The 17,066-nt window shown below is 41.1% G+C and overlaps 1 pseudogene; it reads left to right on the forward strand.

Annotated features, from left to right (window-relative positions):
• Positions 1-9,890: 9,890 nt before the first annotated feature.
• On the forward strand, positions 9,891-16,109 carry LOC123484945 (annotated as a pseudogene).
• The last annotated feature ends 957 nt before the right edge of the window (positions 16,110-17,066 follow it).

Here is a 17,066-nt window from a genome sequence, read left to right on the forward strand (position 1 = left end):
TTTAGACTTTTCCAAATTGAGCTTTTTAGAGCGGAAATTAGAAGGGGTGGTAGAATAAAACATTTGAAGGCATGTAATTATAATTTACTTTTAACTTTTCATAAGGATATCCAGATGATGTATCATAGGTGAATAAAAACTTTATTTAAAAACTGATGTCGCTTTTAAAGTAACTTGAAAAAAGTTTAAGAATGAGACATGTAACAGACACTGTGTTTTTTTGAGTAATAAATATGATATATAGTTTAATGTACAAGAAAATTGTTATGATTATATGGAAAAACAGCATCATATTGTGTTTTATTCAAATACGTTTTTTTGAAAGTAAAATGTTAGAAAATGACCTTGATAATTGAATTAGGACGATTCGGTAATGAGAATTTGAGGAAAATGTACAAAAATTGACAAATTTTTTTAGATTTATTTAAAATAAGAAGAAACTAGAATTTAGTTTCAGAATTATAGATATTTTTGCAGATGCATCATGGTTTTGTAACTCAATTTGCTACAGATATGTTTTAAACTTGTTTATGAGAATCACTTCCTCAATGCTGCTGGAGTCACAGCACTTTTAAGCCCAGGATCAGGCAGCCTCTTTGTCCAACCCTCATCCTCCTAACTTCCTCCATTCAGCCTGTACCAGCCGGGTGGAAAGCACGCTCTGTTTTGCTGCATCATGTTTTCCCTGAGTAGTCAGTCTTGCGAAATTGTACTTTCTGTTTTGGGAGGTGGAATTTGAGGGCAGCAGAAATAAATTTTTATCTCTGACATGGTTTGGAAATTGGATTCCATTCACACATATAGAATACAATTTAGGTAGATTTTTGAACTATGTATAAAAGTAGTTTATAACCGTATAACCTTGTGAGTGGAACAAACAGAAAAGTAATGTCTGGTGGGACAAGAGGAAATGATTCACACTGGGCCACGGCTCATGACTCCCTTGATGCAACGCCACAACCCAAAAATCAAATGGAAAGACTTGATAGCATCCTTACTGAGGAACGTTAGTTAAACAATGTGCAGTATATAGTTGGTTTGCATATTAACACACCTCTCAAGCTTTGAACTTCCAGAGCAAAAGCAATAAAAGAAGAAAGTAATTATTTGATTAATATTTGAATGTTATTGTAAAACTGTGTTATTGTATTTATAACAACCCGCCTATCACAATACTAAGATACTTACGTATGCGTTATTTGCTGTATGTTTAGCAATTGAGTTTATTATTCATGTTACCTGTTGTTAATACCTTCTTAAATCTGCCGTCATTCTCATATGAACCAGTTATACACAAGCATAACATATGTGTGTGTGTGTGTGTGTAATATATATATATATATATATAATTTTTGTATGTATATATTTAAGCAATAAATGTAATATAAAGGAAGGATGTTTATGACGACGTAAGGAGTGCGTGGATACAGCCTCAGCCTGAAATCATTTCACGGGCTCAGTAAAACTCAAACAAAACCAGTTCCCAAATCATTAATTCATCCTCACTAAGAACCTGCAACACATTTAAATGATGTTACAATGAGGTATTTAGTATTACTGTAGTCAGTAGGATAGCAAACATGGGGAATGAATGATTGACAGACATAGAATGAAGGGACAGCAGGGTGGAGAGAGGGTAGTAGACCACCCGGGAGGGGATAGTGGGTAGGTGGGGGTGCGTTGTGGTTGTGTAGCTTGGAGAGACAGGGAGGGGGAGCTTGGGCCTGTCTGTCTTGGGTCAGCTCTGGCTCGGCATGGCTGTAGAGCGGCCGAGAGAGGCAGGCAGGGGATAGCTGATCTACTGAGTAACACAGTCGCCAACACACTGACACACCCTTCCTCCTCCACCTCCATCCCTCCCCCATTCATCCAACCTTCCTCGTCTTTGTTTGGTTTTTTTCATTCAAATGGGTCACTTTACTGCTAAATGGTACAGTTGAAATGTAATGAGTGACAAAGATCAAGTAACTGAGCCAACAGCCCAGTTCAAAATGTGTGTGTTATTACTTTAAGCTTAAGCAACAAATTTTTGGTTTCCTTGATAAATAAAAAGGACATTCATCCATAAAGGAGGTGAAAGATTACGTAGGTGCCCCAAACTGGAACAATCTGGGGCAGTACTTTTCCAGAAACTACTAACCTCATGTGTTACCAGCATTACTCTATGTATATACAGTATGCCACACATCATTGAGCTTTATTTTGTATAAAAGGATTTTAAAAACAGAACTTAAACATGCTAACACACTGAAGTGATTTGAGATTTGTTAAGACAACTAAACCTGATGCAATGAGCCCAAGTGAACACAAGCAAAGAAGCTCATGCTAGAAAGACAGGGGGCAATTACTAAAGGGAGACACGTAATCAAAGATGCAGACCTAACTGACATCAGTCAGTTTTTTTTTTTTTGGCCAGCCCCCCAATAGGCACTATATGATTATGACTGAGAAAGTCACACCAACCTATGGATATTTTTCATCCTGGCCAAAACTCCGAGGCCCTGTACACTCTGGCCTGAACCAAATCATACTGCCTTGCTTTTAGAGACAGTCCCTTCTTAGGTTGGCTAAGCCTTTGGCCACGAAACATGTGTTCTCCAGTTACCTGCACATGCACGTGTTAGAAGATGGGTCAGAGGAGGAGAGTTTAAAGAGCAACGAGGCACTACTCAAAAAAAAAAGTTAATGTTGATTGACAGAGAAAAGGTTGTGTTGAGGCTGGAGTTACTCTACAGTTTAACTGAGAATATAAAGTTTTTCTGAGAGTCCCCCTTGAGTTTCCTACTACTCAGGTTCACAGCATCATTAATACACTGCAGCAGCTCAGGTTTCATATAGATAGTGAAAAAGGCCAAGGCCTGAAATGGGGAGTCCCTATTGTAACACTGTGATAGCACACCAACATATGCAGCAACCTGGTAAGTAAAAAAAAAGATTTCAGTTATTTTAAGACTATATTTGAGATGTGAATAATAAACATCATGTAATACATAGAAGTTACTTTGTAACATGTTATTAAATCATTATTGCACATCAGTAGCAAGTATGCACATAAACAGTATGCATATGTCAAGGTGTAACATTTTATTGTGCAGCTATTCAATTTCAGAACACTTAGTGAAGTGAAGACTCCAAAATGTCCTTTGAGAAAAATTATATAACTAATAGTTTGAGACCAAGGAAAATGCATCCATACACTTCTGGAGATAGGGCAGGCAGATTGATTGAAATGAAAAGATACTGGAAGAAAACGGAGTAGAGGTATTCAATACAGTTTTTACAAAAATAAGTTATGAGTTCTGTCATTAAAGGTGTTCGTCTGGAAGCAGGGTATTGCTGGAGGGTGTCAACGGCGCAGCGATGGTAGGAGTAAGGTTGCAAAATTTAGTAACTTTGTCAAAATTCCAGGTTTTTTTAGATGAAATCGATTTGGAAAATTCCCAGATGGATATTCCATACTGAATCCAGGAAAAGTCTTGGTAAACGGGGAATCATGGGAAAGTTACCATACCATTGTGCAACCCTGCTGGAGAGGTGAGGGGGAGCTACTGTGTGGGTAGAGGGATGCCCCTGGGGTCTGTGATGGCTCGTAGGTTTTTACAAAAGGGCGCAGTTGCGTGGTGGTGTATTTTCAGGACCTGGGAAAAGGGTGTTTTAGGTTGGTAGAACGAGGAGGGCCGGGCCCTGGTGTGGGGGCAGAGGTGAGGAAAAAAGAAGTATGAGTAGTGAGTAAGTAATAAGGATTTATCAAGATAAGACAGGACACATCGACTTTTCAGATTCAACATATTTCCCCAATATTGCTTTTTAGTAATTCCTGGAAAATTTCAAAAACACTGAACGATTGAACGCAGGCTAAATGAGATAAGCATAGCGGGTGAAGAGTTGATTTCAATACCTGGAGTTGTCTGACAGGCGAGTAAGAAAGTGCGGACAACATAAGTTCCAAAAGACGAATGATGGGCTCTTTTGGACAGCTGAAGAAACATTTTGCCCTGAAAAAGAGAAGTTGTGTAAAATAATTCATTTTGGAGGCAACCAATGTCTAAAAAAGTATAATATTTTGAATATTGGTTAACCTTTGGACTTACAAGTATCATGGCCACATGGGAGAAGCGTTTATACGCTTGGCAAATGTATGCCAGCCCGTGTATCAAGGAGTATTTTTGTAGTATAAAAGTTGGCTATACGTCCGATCAAAAAATGAAGGGTTGAAATAATTTATTTTGAGAGGGAGGAGAGAGAGAGGACACAGAGATAGAGAGAGCGTATACAGAGAGCTGAGGATACAGAGAGAAAGAGAGTACAGAGAGAGAGATAGAGAGTAAGGAGAAGAGGAGATATGTACCGCTTGGGAAAAAGCTCACTGCCAGACTCCATTATGCGAAGGCACAGGGAATGATTTGTCGCAACAGGAAGTTGATCACTTCCTGCTCATCTGTTTTGACACCAAGGACCCTTGACAATCAAATAGGGACAAGTTATAGAAAACATAATGACATATGTATTATCAAAGTAATTGGATAATTTCATTACTTAGGCAATGACAACATCAGAGAGTGAGAAGAGAGGAAGAAAAGACAGAGAGAACGAGATCATAGCAATAGAACCACAAAAAATGATATAATTATATTTACGATGACCCTAGGCTGGTGAGTGGAGGTACAAAGGGGGTTGTGACAGTGTGTAAGAAGGGGCTACAGAATAGAGAAGGGAAGGATCGTAAAAGAAACACAGTAATAAGTTAAAATTTATTAATAAGTTTTTGTTAAGTGACTGTAAATTCAATCATGTTGATAGAAAATAAGGGACCCACCAGTTCTGGATGAGAGGCCACACACTGCAGAAGGAGTAACGCATTGCAAACCTGGGACTGGTGAGGGTGAGGGGGTTGGGGGTTTATTGAGTGGAGATGTTGACAATTCCTATTTATGAAAAAGAGAGAAATCCCCACCACATCAAGTTTAGCGGCACACTCACAGAGAGGAAAACTATGCTACACTCCTGCTAGAGACTAGCCAGAGAATGATGTCACAATCTTATGCAGGAGAGCAGCTATTGTGAAGAGTGTATAGATTGGAGCCAAATCTGGCACGGACTCGTTTTTATGAGCTGAGCAGGGAAATTCTCAAGGAGTTAAGTGGACACCTGATCCACTGGTATATTTCATCCACTTGGGCCAGAGAGTGGTTAGCAGCCTGTTTACAAGAGAGGTGGACATCGTGAACTAAATTGAAATTGCAGTTTGAATTATGCGTATATTGGAAGAAATTAAACAGGGTTAACAATGTGTTTGCCACCTTTATGAATGAATGAGTTAGTTAGGTAACTAGTTAGTGAGCCGGGCTACGAACGGTAGCTAACACAAAGTAACAATATAAATTAAGTTAATGGATGGATACAGTAATTTCCCACAAATAATAGTTAGCTACCATAGCTAGTAGCTGGCTCATTCAAATGCAAGTATTATAAACATTTGCCACAAGAGGGTTCAAAACATTCTGTAACAGTTAGCATTAGCGAGTAGCAACAGTATGGGCAAAGAGGCATGAGTTTGAAATAGCTAGTAAGCTGCAAGCACAAAATATAAGTATTAGTCCTAGAGCATCTTGCAGGCTTGGATATTTTAGACAATTCCACAACGTTTGTAAAATATAAAATATTTATGTTGTGAAAACAGAGAACGAAGTCCGAGAGGCAATGTGTAACTAACTCAGACGGCCTCCTCACGTGATAGCGGGGAAAGTGAGTAACTAATTTTGCCCTTCTTCTTCTTCTTCGATGAGGTTTAAGGGGGATCAATATGTTGCATTTCCGCACCTACTAGACTGGAGTAAACTCCCATTATTTGCTTGAAAATAAAATAAAGAAATACCCTACCATCTAACACTACACTCACAAATGTAAAAAAAAATAAATCAATAAACAAAAAACAAATAAACACCACCCACTCCATATTTACATCAATTTATTCCTACCTCAGCCTCAACCCGAAAGGATGGGACATCACCACCCTAACCACCACCCTGTAACCTTCTGATGTTAAGTCTCGCACACCCAAATACCCGCAGCTGCCACCACAACCTCAATTTTCTTTGACTTCACGCTCCATCCCTGCAGTACAATTAATAACCAATCTTACTGAAACATATATCACTTGTTGGCCTATCCCTCTGTAATGGTACATATCTACTACTCTCACCACTCCTCCCCCTTGACCCCTCTTCCTCTACTTTCTTCACTGCCTCAGCATACGACAACTTCTTCACTACTCTTACCCTGGAAACCTCAACCTGCCTCTCTCGCCTGCCTGATCCCCAGCCCCATGGGCACCCTACAATTAGCACATACCACTACTTTCCCGAATGCTACACATTCCTTTGTCTCATACCAGTCAAAAGTTTGGACACACCTACGGTTTTTCTTTATTTTAACTTTATCATTGTAGAATAATAGTGAAGACATCAAAACTATGAAATCAAATCAAATCAAATGTTATTTGTCACATACACGTGTTTAGCAGATTTTATAGCGGGTGTAGCGCAAACATCACAAGTAATATCTAACAATTTCACAACATATACCTAATACACACAAAACTAGTAAGGAATGGAATTTAAGAAAATATACATACATGGACAAGCAATGACAGAGCGGCATGGACTAAGATACAGTAGAATATTATAGAATAGAATGCAGTATATACATATGAGATGAGTAGTGCAAGATATGTAAACATTATAAAAGTGACTATAAACATTATTAAAGTGACTAGTGTTCCATTTCTTAAAGTGGCCAGTGATTTCAATAGGCAGCAGCAGCCCTAATGTGCTAGTGATGGCTATTTAACAGTCTGATGGCCTTGAGATAGAAGCTGTTTTTCATTCTCTCTGTCCCAGCTTTGATGCACCTGTACTGACCCGCCTTCTGGATGATAGCGGGGTGAACAGGCAGTGGCTCGGGTGGTTGATGTCCTTGATGATATTTTTGGCCTTCCTGTGACATCGGGTGCTGCATGTGTCTTGGAGGGCAGGAATCATGTAGTAACCAAAAAAGTGTTAAACAAATGAAAATATATTTTATATTTGAGATTCTTCAAATAGCCAACCTTGATGACAGCTTTGCACACTCTTGGCATTCTCTCAACCAGCTTCACCCGGAATGCTTTTCCAACAGTCTTGAAGGAGTTCCCACATATGCTGAGCACTTGTTGGCTGCTTTTCCTTCACTCTGCCGTCTGACTCATCCCAAACCATCTCAATTGGGTTGAGGTCGGGGGATTGTGGAAGCCAGGTCATCTGATGCAGCACTACATCACTCTCCTTCTTGGTAAAATAGCCCTTACACAGCCTGGAGGTGTGTTGGGTCATTGTCCTGTTGAAAAACAAATGATAGTCCCACTAAGCCCAAACCAGATGGGATGGCGTATCACTGCAGAATGCTGTGGTAGCCATGCTGGTTAAGTGTGCCTTGAATTCTAAATAAATCACAGACAGTGTCACCAGCAAAGCACCCCCACACCATAACACCTCCTCCTCCATGCTTTACGGTGGGAACTACAAATGCAGAGATCATCCGTTCACCCACACCGTGTCTCACAAAGACACAGCGGTTTTAACCTAAAATCTCCAATTTGGACTCCAGACCAAAGGACACATTTCCACCCGATCTAATGTCCATTGCTCGTGTTTCTTGGCTCAAGCAGGTCTCTTCTTATTATTGGTGTTCTTTTAGTAGTGTCTGTTACTTGAACTCTATGAAGTGTTAATTTGGGCTACAATTTCTGAGGCTGGTAACTCTAATGAACTTATCCTCTGCAGCAGAGGTAACTCCGGGTCTTCCATTCCTGTGGCGGTCCTCAGGAGAGCCAGTTTCATCATAGCGCTTGATGGTTTTTTGACTGCACTTGAAGAAACTTTCAAAGTTCTTGAAATGTTCCGTATTGACTGACCTTCATGTCTTAAAGTAATGATGGACTGTCGATTTCTCTTTGCTTATTTGAGCTGTTCTTGCCATAATATGGACTTGGTCTTTTACCAAATAGGGCTATATTCCGTATACCCCCACTACCTTGTCACAACAAACTGATTGGCTCAAACGCATTAAGAAGGAAAGAAATTCCACAAATTAACTTTTTAAGAAGGCACACCTGTTAATTGAAATGTGTTCCAGGTGATTACCTCATGAAGCTGGTTGAGAGAATGCCAAGAGTGTGCAAAGCTGTGATCAAGGCAAAGGGTGGCTATTTGAAGAATCTCAAATATAACATTTATTTTGATTTGTTTACACTTTTCGGATAACATATGTGTTAATTCAAAGTCTTGATGTCATCACTATTATTCTACAATATAAAAATAAAGAAAAACCCTTGAATGAGTAGGTGTGTCTATACTTTTGACTGGTAGTGTATATATATATAATTATATAGGTATTTGTGGATTAATTTACTTATACTGGTGTATTTCATGAAGGCATTTGATTGCGTTGTCGTTTTTGTGTGTTTTGAGCTTGAGGTCCATAAAAAAATCCCATTACTACATGCCTAAATAGAAACCTTGCTACATTGATATTATCAGAGTGGTCATCTTTGATAATATTCAATTTCATTATACTCGCAATTGTGATGTGTGTACATAAACTTTTCTGATGATCTGCATCCTACACATTCAGCAACTAAAGATTGAGTTGACCACAGAGTGAAACAAGGAGTTAGACTTTCATTCTATTTCAACGATTATCTGTTTTTATTCATAGGCATTGAATTCAATGCCATGTACCAATGTATGTCAATAGGACCAGGTAGTAGGAGGAGTATTCCACTGCACCAATAGGCGCTCAAAGATTTGTCCAGTTCGAAAAAAGCAGCTCAGTCCATTCAGATCCCCTCTGTAGCATTACTCATTAACCAGTTCAGCCGACTGTATTTGTTTGTTTTGGGGGGATGATGTGATGCAACCATAGACGGGTGTTCATTGATTGATGTCAGTTAATCCTTCAACAGTTGGCTAGAACACAGTCCCTAGCACAGAAAACGTTTGAGAAGCCTGGATCAAGTTGCATCTTCAGTGGATCAAGACCAAAGTAGTAGGCTACATCTTGCATAAAAACAAACTAGTCAACCTGTCAATATGGATAATAAGAATCTTCCTGCTTGACTGCTACTTAGCTGAGTAATGCTTTGATCACCTAGATCAATGCTGACTGCTGAGGATGTTTGACCGTTCGAGACTGCTTAATCCTTTGGGACAAAGGTCACAGAGGCTATAATAGGAGCCACTACTGCCATAGCTAATAATACCCAACATGAAGCCCTTTGATTCAGATGTAAGAAATCCTATTGGTGATGGTGCATATCATGTGTCCTATTTAGGAAATGGTGTTACTGGTACCAAAATGTTCAGAAAGTCTGCAAACCACAAATACAAGAGATGAATACACAATGAATGCAATATGATAATGCAACAGTGGGTCTAGATCTGTGCTCTACTCCACATTTCAATCATAATTATTGGACTTATCATTCTTCTTTTTGACCCTGAGATATCATCCAATATGACTTAGCCAAGTGTTTAGTATGGCTGTGGTGAGAAAGCAGCGGTAACAGCTAGAGTGGAGAGTTCACCAGCTATCTGTCTGTCGGCCTGGATACCTCCTTTGATCATACTGGATTTATTCCTTCACCCTTCGCATCAGGTGCTCCAGTATTTAAATGTAACCTCTGGGGAATCAGGGATTAGTGTCTGTGAAGCTTGCATGTGAGGCTGGCGCCTTCCGCGCCAGGTCCTGGTAAATATTAGACTAGAGCAGCCTGGGAATCACTGACAGCTGACCTAGATAAGAGGACATTGGAGCAAGTTAATGATTCAACCAGTGTTACAGAGGGACAGACCGCTGCATAAATGTCCCGTTTGGGGATGAAGAGAGAGACTGGATGGGTTGGTGTGTGCAGAGAGAAAGGGGGAATACACTTCTGCCTTAAATTGGTCTGATTCCTTGTCTCGGACGACCCGACTCTGTGATTATTACGCATCATGGCTAAGCTGGTGGAGTGTGTGCCCAACTTCTCAGAGGGCCGGAACAAAAAGGTGAGTGGGCATGGGAGATACAGAAAGTGGATTACCTGTTGGCACAGCAGAAGGAAGCTGTTAGTAGTAGTCTGTGGTGTGATTAACACAATACACATGATAGCTTTATATTGGTCATGTAAGAAGACTTTCTGTCTGAATCATCGATCTTGATTACCAAGAACATTATTTTTTATTTGACATTTTTTTCTATATTTTATGAGATCAGTGTCTGGAATCAAGGGGGCTCATGGAGCCTGTGAATACCTAAGCAAACAAACAAACCAATTACAAACAATTTTACAGTATAATCTCAATCCTGAATATGATCTCGAGATACCAACAAAATGTTTTCTGAACAACTGTATGTGGACGAAACCTATTATAAGTCAATGTGACTTGCTTCCATTCCAGGTGATTGATGCCATAGCAGAGGCTATCTCCAGCACGGAGGGATGCAGTCTGCTCGACGTGGACCCTGGATCCTCCACCAACCGTACAGTCTACACCTTCGTAGGCTCGCCACAGGCTGTGGTGGAGGGTGCACTGAACGCTGCACGCACTGCCTTCCCACTCATTGATATGACCAAACACTCAGGTAGGAGATAGAGAGAGAGAGCTAAAAAGAGAGACAGAAACTGCTGACCCCTCTCATATGACTTAGTCAAACAGTTATGTTCAAAGGCTATAGTTCAAAGATACCACACGACTCCTCTCCACCTCACTTTAAGTGTAAATAAGGGGTAGCTAAGTACTGTTGATAACTTGTTTAGTGTCTTTTTTTGAATAATATGTTTGTTTGTTGTAGGGGAGCATCCACGGATGGGCGCCATGGACGTGTGCCCCTTCATCCCTGTCCAGAATGTCACTATGGAGGACTGTGTCAACTGTGCCAACATTTTTGCCCAGCAGTTAACAGATGTGCTGCATGTACCTGGTAGGTTTTCCTCTCTGATCTATTGACCTATAGTTTACATACTGGCCATTTACTTAGCTGTAGACAAAGCCAGTTTCAGTGCAGTGCCCCTTGATTCTGTGGATTCTGTCCTATATGGTATTGCTCTCAAAAAGCCACATAAAGGTGAATAAGACACGTTGTTGTTTCTCCAGAGTGTATCTTTATGGAGAAGCAGCGAGGAAAGAGAACAGGAGATCTCTTCCCTCTGTCCGGGCAGGAGAGTATGAGGCCTTGTCTGAGAAAGTGAGTTTGACCTAACTTCATTGTATTCATACCCTATGGGCAACATTTCCCATCATTGTAAAAGAGCATAGATCTGCGAAAAATAAGCTAAAAATCAAAGGCAGTACTTTCACTAATTTCAGTTATCTGCTTGCTCTGCCCTCATATATAGCCTCACATTGAAGTGTTTTACCATTCTATTTTCAAGACAACCAGGGCTACAAGTGGAACACAACACAGGTTGACATAAACAGTTGCATTCATTAGTTTTATTGTCAATAAATGTCAATAAAATAATAAAGTTCGCCAAGCAAAAACCTGATAAAAATGTTATTTATAAGAATGCTGTAAGTACAGATTGTTTGCTCAGTGGGAAATGAATATCCATCTAGTCAGTGACAACTGTGTGGAGTTTGGTGTTTGTGACAGCAACTATGTGAACTTATTACAGTATTATACATTATGTGCAATAATTGTGTATGATCTTCTATGTAGAAGATCTCTTACCTTTATAACGACTCTTGTGTGGCTTGTGAGCGTCATAGAGCAAAGTTCATGAGAGTCTCAGCTTTTCATAGTGGGGTCATAATAGTTCGTAGCTCAAACCGTTCTGACTTTACAGACGTTTTTTGTGAGAATAACCATTTTCTGGATCCGCCCCTTGTCTCACAAACACTGCTCTAGCTTAACCCCCCAGGCTAATGGTTGGCATCAGCGGATGCAGAAGAAATAGACGAATCCAATGTAAAACAAAACAAAGTCTGTAGCTCAAACACACAATGTTTAAGAGGGGTCTGAAGCACTAAATTATGCCGCTGTGTCTGTTATCCTCAGTTGAAGAGGACAGAGTGGGCTCCTGACTATGGCCCTGCCACCTTCGTGCCCTCCTGGGAGCTACAGTAACAGGCGCTCGCAAATTCCTGGTTGCCTACAACATAAACCTTCTCAGCACCAAGGAACAAGCCCACCGGATCGCACTAGATATCCGGGGAACAGGGCAGAAGCAAAGACCAGGTAGGGTAGGCTCGCTACTGTACATCTTGATCATCCAATGTCAGAGATGACTGACACACAGCTACTTTGGAAGAGATTCCTTCACATCTTTGTGTGACATTGTTGTTATCCTCTTCTTTATGACTGATGCTGAACTAATAAAGGCCTCCCTTTGAGTCATATGCCTTGTCTGCTTCCAAAGAGAGTAACATGATTGATTTGTATTGTAGCCGGGTCTGCTGAAGAACGTGCAGGGAATGGGCTGGTACCTGGAAGAGGCGAACATAGCCCAGGTGTCCACCAACATCCTGGACTTTGAGCTGACACCCGTCCACACTGTTTACGAAGAGATCTGCAGAGCTGCCAAGGCAAGGAGCTACCACAACCACAACAACCACAGCTGAAAACAGTACAACCTTATTGTACTAAACCCTCTCACTGATCTGGTGTTTTGAACCAGTGACTTAAGGACAACGAATAATGTCAACACGTTGAGCCACTTTGACACCTCTCCTTCCTTCCTCTTCTCCCCAGGACCTGAACCTGCCAGTGGTGGGCTCTCAGATTGTAGGCCTCATGCCTCTGAGAGCCGTGTTGGACTGTGCTGACTTCTACATCCAGAGAGACAGGCTCTTCATTGTGGAGGAGGAGCACAAGGTCCGCCTGGTCATCAGTAAACTTGGGCTTGATTCACTTGGGCCTTCGACCCCAAAGAGAGAATCATAGAGTGAGTGCAGATCTATTGGATCTATTTCTATCTCTGGAATGTGCTGGACATGGTTTTTAAAGCCAGGCAGCAGACTGCTATGGCCATATAAATATAATCTATATATGAGAGTACCAATGAGTGCACTATTTCCATGGTCTAAGGGACTTTTACATTCTAGTCATTCAAATCTATTTCTATGGTTGTGGCGCTAGGTACATGGTGGAGAGGACTGACAAGGACAAGCGTCTGGTGTCTCTGTCTCTGCAGCAGTTTGTCCAGCAGCGTGGGGGGCCAGAACCGCTGCTCCAGGAGGAGGGTCAGTCTCTGCTGCCGTCGCTGCAATGGTACAACCATCTTTAATATCATGTAGATTACTATATTCCCTTTATGACATTGCCCAGCACATAGGAATAAACCAATATAAAGTAGATACAATACAAGGAGGAGTCAAAGGTGTGTGTGTGTGTCTGTGTGTGTGCACGTTTCAGGGGGCTGCTCTGGGAGCCATGGTGGGTCAGATGACCTATGGGAAGAGGCAGTTTGACAGCCTGGACAGTATCATGAGGAGACTCATCCCTCCCTTCCATCAGGCCATGAATGAACTGCTGGTAATGGTGGACGCAGACTCCAAGGCATTCAGTCGCTACATGGTGAGAGGAAAACATAGCATGGTTAAACCAGATTGAAGCCTTCAGTCTGGTTTAACCGGGCTAGGGAAAGCAGGAACTATACAGGGAAGAACTAGCCTGAAATCCTAAAATAATATTTTCCACTATGGTTAAACCAGATCGAAGCCTTCAGTCTGGTTTAACCGGGCTAGGGAAAGCAGGAACTATACAGAGAAGAACTAGCCTGAAATCCTAAAATAATATTTTCCACTATTGTTTCACTTTATTCCGTTTCAGAGCATATTCAGATTGGATTCCAAGCTAAGAAAGAAAGACTTAGCTAAACTTATGCTTTGGAAAAAAAAGAAATAAATAAATATGTTTTATTGTCACATAGGTGCAGTGAAATGTGTTGTTTTACAGGGTCAGCCATAGTAGTACGGCGCCCCTGGAACAAATTCGGGTTAAGTGCCTTGCTCAAGGGCACAGACTAATTTTTCACCTTGTCGGCTCAGGCATTCGAACCAGCAACCTTTCGGATACTGCCCCAATGCTCTAACCGCTAGGCTACCTGCCGCCCGATGCGACCCTACCTGATGCGACCTTGCCCTGCCTTTTAGCTAAGCAGAGAGTCATACAAAATATGATGAATATTTATTCTGATTATAAAAGTTCAGGTGAAGAATGAGTGGTAAAAGCTGTTTTTGTTCCTTGTAAATGCTTACGTTGAAGGTTCGACCCAAGGTAAGATCTTGATGTTTGCTGTCTTGTGGCTTTACTATGAAAATGTAGTAGAATGTAATATTTTAGTGGAAAAGGAGAGTTGATATAACCTTCAGGAACAAAGAAGAGTTTAGTACAACTATCTAGATCTTTTGACTCTGTCAATGAACCTGTCAATGAATCACTTCCATCTAACATAGTAGTTATAGCCGGTCCCTTGTCAAACGGCTGTTGCATTCTCACCATTGTTGAATTTTGTTGAATGTTGATGGTATTACATTATGTGTTTAATTGTGATGTGAGAATAAATGTGGCTTGTATAGGCTTTGCTGACACTATATGCAGTCTTATCATTTCACTTTCTCTGTTTCAGGCTGCATTGAAGATGCCAAGAAACACAACAGATGAAGTTAGAAGGTGATTGCCACGCTACAATATATGGCAGTTCTGTCGAATCCAAGATGTCATTAAAGTAGTTGTGTAATTACGCACACACACACACATCTCTAAACAGCACAGCACGTTGGAACTGCTTCAAACCATTTATGGAATCTTTACTTCAGATTGAGATCTATGGAAACTCATTACTGTACATTCTCCTGTATCCTGCCCTCACCTGTCCTCACACGTCACCTCATTTTACCTGGAAAGCAACCTGGCCTATCCCTGTACACGTGTAAAGCAGGCTTTCCCATAGACTAGTTTACTGTAGTTCATTTACCGTCAGCCCACCTGATCTTACAGTATGTAAGGTGTAGTCTTGTAGTCATGGTGTAGTCTTGTCATGCTCCAAATCTATCTCATCTCTCTACTCTTCCTCTTTCCTATACCTTTCCCCACCCCTAATCCTGCCTCTGCCCCTACCCTGGTCTTGCTTCTAACCTGCCTCTTCCCCTATCCCTACCTAATCCTGCCTTACCATTACCCCTACCCCTGTTCCTGCCCCAGGAGGGAAGCTGCCATGCAGGAGGGTCTGAAGCAGGCCGTGGAGGTCCCACTGTCTCTGGCTGAACGAGTCAACCTGCTGTGGCCTTGTCTACAGGAAATGGTGCTCTACGAAACGTGGCCTGCAAGTCTGACCTCCAGGTACTGTATGAGGGGTCTAACTGAGAGACAGTTTTACAGTGACTGAAACCATGAACAGAGTCCCTGTCTGTCTATGGACTTCTCTACACATACCATCCTACTGGCATTATGTAAAACAGCATTCCAAAACGTCAGGACACTGTTAAGCATGGTTGCAAAATGTTTTCTGACAGATGCCCCAGAGTTATGACATGTATTGTACTGTAGACAGCCTACAAAACATCTTCCTTATATGGTTATTTTTCATGGCATTGCAGGTAGCGGCTAAAGCCCTGGAAACAGCAGTGTTTGGAGCCTACTACAACGTTGTGATCAACCTCAAGGATATCACAGATGAGTCCTTCAAAGTGACTGTAAGTTACAATGTAGCCTATAGGTCTTTCTCACTCCAAACCTGCTGCCTAGGTTACAACATAGGTAATCTATCAATAGTGGAAAATGAATCAAAACAAAAAAAGGCAAGATTTTGGTGAGCCAGTGACTTATTACATTGTTATACGCTTATTTCATAGTTACACTTGTACATTAGTGTTTTGTGTTTTGCAGACTCAACAGAGAGCATCAGCTCTACTTACTGAGGCCAGGGAGACTGCTAATGCAGTCCTGGATGCTCCAGAGAGAAAAGAGTGAAGTTACCACATTACCAAAGCATCACCCTAGGCCTCAAACCAGCCTTTCACAACCATCAATTCTATTACACTTTACAAAATAAACTGGGTTCACATAAATAAATACTTTATCAACTACTTCTCAAATGGTTCTCCTTTGCTTTGTAAGGAATTCACTAAATACTTGCATAACTGAGCACAGTCCCCTGTAGCTCAGTTGGTAGAGCATGGCGCTTGCAATGCCAGGGTTGTGGGTTCGTTTCCCACGGGGGGCCAGTATGAAAATGTATGCACTCACTAACTGTAAGTCGCTCTGGATAAGAGCGTCTGCTAAATGACTAAAATGTAAAATGTAAATAATGTACTGTATAGCAGCAGCCTACACCAATCCAGTACATCACAGTGTTCTTATCCAGAGCGACTTACAGGCTCAATTAGGGTTAAGTGCCTTGCTCAAGGGGCACATCGGCAGATTTTTCACCTACTTAGCTCGGGGATTCAAACCAGCAACCTTTCGGTTACTGGTCCAACCTCTTAACCGCTAGGCTACCTGCCGCCCTTGAATCACATGAAATAGAATAGTACTAAGTGGCTCTGGATAAGAGCGTCTGCTAAATGACTCAAATGTAAAACGTACTACAATGGTTCCTCTTCTCTCTTCCACATGAAGTTAAGATGATAGAGTAGTATTATTTGCTTACGAATGACAAAGTGATGCAAGGTGGGTTACAAGGACATGAACCCCATCCATACCTCAGCTCCACCTGTGTAGTACAATAGCCAGGATGACATGACGGGAATAAAAGGGTGTAGTTTATCCAGTTCCTATAAGAGAACATCCTTCACACAAGACAAAGGGCAGAATCGAGAGCTGCTTACCAACCAGTTACAGGCGTGTACACTCTTCATTTAATCTGCATTCTATGTTAAAACTGTCAAATATATGCATTATTTGTTTTCTGCCACATATTCAGTATTTGCATATCTCAAATGAGTATTCATTATTCTTTTGATTACATGTAATGTATTGGAATACATTTAGATTTTGAACAAGGAACTTTTGGGCAGATCAATCTGTTTTATAACTTTATAATA

This window comes from Coregonus clupeaformis, unplaced genomic scaffold, assembly GCF_020615455.1.
Source record: "Coregonus clupeaformis isolate EN_2021a unplaced genomic scaffold, ASM2061545v1 scaf0505, whole genome shotgun sequence".
NCBI lineage: Eukaryota > Metazoa > Chordata > Actinopteri > Salmoniformes > Salmonidae > Coregonus > Coregonus clupeaformis.